Source organism: Nylanderia fulva, unplaced genomic scaffold (assembly GCF_048542155.1).
Source record: "Nylanderia fulva isolate GAGA-0341 unplaced genomic scaffold, ASM4854215v1 Scaffold425, whole genome shotgun sequence".
NCBI lineage: Eukaryota > Metazoa > Arthropoda > Insecta > Hymenoptera > Formicidae > Nylanderia > Nylanderia fulva.
In genome coordinates this window covers 77,951-85,123 of record NW_028190505.1, presented here as the reverse complement: position 1 = coordinate 85,123, position 7,173 = coordinate 77,951, and positions in this window count along the sequence as shown.

Below are 7,173 nucleotides of genomic sequence, written 5' to 3'. Positions count from 1 at the left end.
AATCTCCGAAAATGGAATATTGCCCAATTCATCGAAATTAACTGCGATAAAGGATTTTCCGACGCCGAAAAAAGTAAAGGACATCCAGCCATTCATCGGATTAGCCGAATATTATCGCAAATTCATACAAGATTTTTAAAAAATTGCGAAGTCTTTAACAAAATCAACGAAGAAAAACGAAACTTTTGCGTGGAGAATTAATAAAACAAAAAAATAATTTATATATAAATTTATATATAACTATCCTATGACCTCAAGCGGAATCAAGAGACACGGTAGTGTCTCGCGACCAGTTAAGGGCGTAGCGGAGACACCGTGTATCTTAACGCGAGTCGGACATTTGAGTCTTTATAATATTTCGAATCCTCAATAATGGCTGAAGCAATCGAGTTTATACTAGACTTAATCGATAGATTGAGTTCGAATTATATAATAAAAGTGTCTTTATTTCTGCTCTACGTGATTTGTAAGCAGAGATATATAAATGCAAAGTCGAAATATGAAAAATTTCTATTAAGAAACGTCCCCGTCATCATTATCATCATTATCATCATTATCATCATCATTATCATCATCGACCACGCATACATAGTAGTATCGTGCTACACGTATTCACACGTATACAACACATGCGCACACATATATCACACGTACACAACACATGCAAGATGCATGTAGTGGTAATTTTGTCCATCTCGCACGTTTTACAACAGATGGCGATAGTGGCGCTCCGCCATATTGGCAGCGTGCGGGGTTATGTTGGCTAACTCTCTCTCTCTCTCTCTTTCTCTCTCTCTCTCTCTCTCTCTCTCTCTCTCTCTTTCTCACACACACACACACACTCTCTCATTCTCACTCACTCACTCACTGTTTGTCTTGTGTACTTATTTAGTACATTCATGATCGGCAGCGTGCGGGGTTATGTTGGCTAACTCTCTCTCTCTCTCTCTCTCTCTCTCTCTCTCTCTCTTTCTCACACACACACGCACACACACACACACTCTCTCATTCTCACTCACTCACTCACTGTTCGTCTTGTGTACTTATTTAGTACATTCATGATTAAACATCTATATACATTAATGTGAAATTTACTTACAATTAGTTTACTTGAAATATTCAATCTCTAAAGTGTTTATCTTATAAGATAGACAAAAAAATCTGAGTAAATAATAAGAAAAAAAAACAAGGATTATTATTGTCATAATTTTTTATCAATTAAGTACTCTCAACTATCCAATAATTAAATAAATACGTACAAATGTGCGCGCGTGTACACACATACACATATTGATATTAAAGAGATTGAAGGAGAGGAAACAGAAGATAAAAATTTAAATATTCACATATATTTTCAAATATTATATATGAATTTATAGTTTACATATCTAATTAATAATGAATTTCTAATTATATTAAACATATCAAAATAAAGACATACATGTATTTATCAAATGAATAAAATTATTGAATACAGACTTAAAAAATTTATTAAACATAGACTTAAAAAATTAATTAATTAAACATATTCCAAATTTAGAAAAAATAAACTTTATTTATATATGCAACAGCTTTTTAAACTAAATTTTTAAATTCTATTTTATATTAGACAATTATCTCAATCAACATCTACGTCCACATTAGCTGCACTGCAGACTACCTCTACAGCCACATTATCTGCTCCGCGGATATAGCGTTATGCCAATACGATACATTACATGTACTTACTTACTTGCCTTTACTGTACCAACTCTTGTTCTTTCCACGTAATCATGTTTTTACAGTTATCGTTTGCTGTATATCTTCCAGCAAACTTTATTTCGTGTGAAGTGTATTTAATTAATTAAATCTCTGCGAAAGATTGAGAAGATGAAGGGATAATTCAAACTATGAAGACATGGTTACATGGAAAAGACAAGAGTTGATACAATAATAAAGACATACATGTATTTGTATCCTGCTGGCATAAGGTTATAGAAGTTGATTGAGATTGAAAAATAATAATGAAAATAATAAAAAAAATAAAGACACATGTATTTGTATCGTGCTGGCATAAAGTTATAAAAGTTGATTGAGATTGAAAAATAATAATAAAAATAATTAAAAAAAGGAAATATTCAATCATCATTTAAAAGCATATTTGAAATCTGTAGAATAAACAGTTTTTGCAAAAAATGTGGAGCATTTGAGCTCTAGTAAGTCTAAAAATAAATGTAAACATCAATTAATAATAACTGATGTTATATATATATTATATATATAAACCAATTTGTTGCAATATTCACTATAAAAGGTTGTAAGGGTAAGATGGCTAAAAGTGAATAATTTAAAAGATAGTTAACATAATTTTACATAAACAGAAATATTTCATAAAATAAAATATTTGTAATATTTCGAAGTTTATGTAAGATTATGTAGATACATAAAATTATACCTTTACAACTTTTTATAGTAAATATTGCGAGGAATCGATTTATATGAGAAAAATTAAGGTAATTCTATTTTGAAAATATAAGTGACTTTTAAATAACCTTGAAAATCGCCGTTTAGGAAAAAGTCTGTGTCCACTTTTTCTTTTTCGAAATCCTGCAACTTTTATCTAAATTTAATAGAAAATGTATAAAAAATGCTCGACATTAGTACACACACACACACACACACACACACACACACATATGGGTAAATTTATATAAATAGGGTGCTTTAGGAGGAATGATCAGGATTCTAGGATATGATTGTACACATCATTTTAAGCAAAGAAGTTTAGATAAACATGTTTAATAATTGTTCTATTCCGGTCATAAAAATATACAAAAATGAATGATATAATCTCTAAAAACTCACCTTTAAAAAAAGGTAAAAAAAGGCGACCAGTTAAGGGCACGCCATTAACAAAAATTATCCATTGCAAACCCATGTAGAATCCTATCCTATTGCAAACCCATGTAGAATCCTATGAAAAATTAATCATTGCAAACCCATGTAGAATCCTAGGCAAAATTAACCATTGCCAACCCATGTAGAATTGTACCCATTGCAAACCTATGTAGAATCCTATGAAAAATTAACCATTGCAAACTCATGTAGAATCCTATGAAAAATTAACCATTGCAAACCCATGTAGAATTGTATTAAAAATTATCCATTGCAAACTTATGTAGAATCCTACATTGCAAACCCATGTACAATAGAATTGTATGAAAAATTATCGATTATAAACCCATGTACAATCGTAACAAAAGTAATGAAATAAAAAAAAATTGCTCCAAGTGAAAGTAGAAACTTGTACCAGTGGAAAATTAAAGTTGCAGACATATATAGAGTCGTATAATGAATCAGTAAAAATTTAAATTTGCAAATGTAGAATCGTACCATAAAAAAACTTATCTTTTAAAAAAAAAGATAAACAAGATGCCAAGTCCATGCGCCATGTGAAAAAGAAATAAAAAAATTTTAGTTAAAAAAACTGGGAGCGCTGCTAAATAATATTCTAACAATATTAAAATTAAATTGTTACTTTTAAACTCATTACAGTTAAAATATGTTTTGTGTTTAAATTAATTAATGTTACTTTAAGGTGCATTGTAATTTTGAAACTTAGCAGCGCGCCCAGTTTTTTTAACTAAAATTTTTTTATTTCTTTTTCACATGGCGCATGGACTTGGCATCTTGTTTATCTTTTTTTTTAAAAGATAAGTTTTTTTATGGTACGATTCTACATTTGCAAATTTAAATTTTTACTGATTCATTATACGACTCTATATATGTCTGCAACTTTAATTTTCCACTGGTACAAGTTTCTACTTTCACTTGGCGCAATTTTTTTTTATTTCATTACTTTTGTTACGATTGTACATGGGTTTATAATCGATAATTTTTCATACAATTCTATTGTACATGGGTTTGCAATGTAGGATTCTACATAAGTTTGCAATGGATAATTTTTAATACAATTCTACATGGGTTTGCAATGGTTAATTTTTCATAGGATTCTACATGAGTTTGCAATGGTTAATTTTTCATAGGATTCTACATAGGTTTGCAATGGGTACGATTCTACATGGGTTGGCAATGGTTAATTTTGCCTAGGATTCTACATGGGTTTGCAATGATTAATTTTTCATAGGATTCTACATGGGTTTGCAATAGGATAGGATTCTACATGGGTTTGCAATGGATAATTTTTGTTAATGGCGTGCCCTTAATAATAATAACATTAAGGGGATGCCGGAGCGTTGGCCGAACTCCGACGGGTTAGCGCCCTCATTTGAGAGGAACTAAAATTGTCGATAATTACCGACAATTTTAATTCCGCTATTATCAACAGTAATATATATATGTCAAAAAGCCATTTTAGTGTGTTCAACATATTGAAATCAGACAACATAATATATTTTTACTGTCAAATCATCTCGCACACGCATCTAAGCGTGTCAATGACAATAAAACATACATATATAAATGTCTCTTTATGACATAGTTGAACACAATTTTAATATTGCTCTTTTATATATTTTGATGATATATGCATATTTTCATGTATTTTTCAAAGGAAATATACAATCTACCATATATATATATATATATATATATATATATATATATACAAGGTGGTTCAAAAATCCGGCAACGGTCAATTATGTCCAAGAAATAGTGGTCTTATGAATAAAATATAAAAATTGCAGGGTTCAACCCGGGAAAAATTTTTTATATATAATTATATCTAAATAATTATATGTGAAATATGTTTATTTTATATATAATTAAATTTATTTATATATAAATTTTGAATTTCATGTATAATCTCATGTCAAGTTATATATAAAACATTATATATATTTATATATGTGAATACTTATTTATTATATATACAATATATATATATATATATTTATATAAGTATATGTATATAAAAAGCTCTTTTATCTAATTATAAATAGACATATTTCATATTTAATTTTGCAATTATATGTATAATTTTATATATTTCTATATAATTTTATATTGTTATATATAAAAATTGTTTCTAGGAAAAATAAGATATTTTATGTTGATTTTGACTTTGACGTAGGGGTCAAATTTAGAGGTCATTTCAAGATCAACTTTTATTAAACAAAACCCTCTATTTTTATTAGATATTCTTGTAGCTTATCTCGAGAATTTTCCAAAACACTAATAAAATATTTTTTGATGTACTTATTGAGTTATAAAGGTTTGAAGTGAACAATTCTTTTATAAAATTGACAATATCTTGTAAAACATTCAATTTTCATTATACATTTATACTTTTTATGCACGGAATAATAAGACCAATCAATAGGTGCAAAGAAAACACAGTTGCAAAAGACGTATGTAGTTTTCAAGAAGCAACTGCCCAGCAAACATTATAATTGCTATATAACACGTAAATAACGTGCATGTAACATGTAACATACACGTTAGTTGTAATTTCCCACTTATGGATTCTATTATTTATTGTAATTATAGATAGGATAGTGACTTAGCGAAAGATTATCTTTCGGCATCCTACAATATCGATGCTATCTGGGATGTAATTACAATATATAAATAACATATGTCATATTACAAATGTTACATCTATGAATGAGTAATTACCGTATATGTTACATGTAACATGCACGTTATATAGTATTATATACATGTAACATAGCAGTTATATTTTGTGTTTGCTGGGTGCATTTTCTTTACACCAAATTGGTCTCATTATTATGTGCATAATAATAAAAAGTATGATAACGTAAAACTGAATATTTTACAAAGATATAATTTTATGTCAAACAATTGCTTCGAATCTTTATAATTCAAAAAGTACTTCATGAAAAAATGTTTTATTATAATGCTTTGGAAAGCTGTCGAGATAAGCTACAAGAATATCTAATAAAAAATAAAGGTTTTTAAAAAGTTGACCTATAAATGATCTCAAAATTTGACACCTAGGTAAAAGTCAACACCTTTAGTATTTTTTTCATAAGACCACTATTTTCGGAGATAATTGGCCATTGCCAGATTTTTTAATCACCATGTACATATTATATATATGTTTATGCATGGATATATGCATCTATATACATGTATATATATGTATATATTTCTTACATATATAAATGCATGCATAAATGCATACATACCATATACATATACAAATACATATACACATACATGTATACACATACGTGTATGGTATAAGCATACGTGTATGGTACGTATATTGATATTACTTGTAATTTTCTATAAATTACAATGTATGCAGTACGCACAATTCGCTTTTCTTCTCTTATCAATAATTGAGAAAATAGCAAATATATTCAAATAACTAGCTGTATATTTTTATATAATATAACAGAATATTATATAATATACAAAACATTTTTATACATATATAGAATGAAATGGGCCCCTCCATCGCCCATTCCCGTGAGAACGCAACCATAATATATGTATTTTTTTCGTCTCTCCGATTTTTGCAAATGAGACATTTGTATTAGACACTTTTTTGCAACAATATTTATTAGAATTACACATTTCTAGTATAATGATAAAATTTTATTAGTTAGGAAAAGGTGACAGTTTATTTTCTGCTATAATTTTTAAGAAATGTTGTCTCATACGTTTAACATCAGCAGAATATGTCTCATTACAAGGATTTTCTCCTAAAGCTATAGTTGTAGCAAATGCGGCAGCAAAGATTCCACAACATATACCATCAGGTTGTGTTTGAACGTTTTCAAATATTATATTATTTTTATTTATTTGTGGATAACGGCGATGAATGTAATTTTTTTCTTTAGCCTTCAATGTTTCGTATGTACAGCCAGATAGATTGTCGTACACTCGAAGCTTGGTGCCGTCAAAAGAAATACATCGCCAGTGATTACTGCAATTTTCTCCAATAATTTGTAAGCTTTTGTCGTTACAACTTGCTTCAATTATATGAGGATATAAAATATCTTTTTTTTAATAACTAGAACGCACATGCAAATCGTTCTGGGAGAAGATATTTTAGAAACAACTAACAGACGAATAAATCGTCTCTGATATAAAATATCTTTTTTTAATAACCAGAACGCACATGCAAATCGTTCTAGGAGAAGATATTTTTAAAGCAACTAACAGACGAATAAATCATCTCTGATGTAAAATATCTTTTTTTTA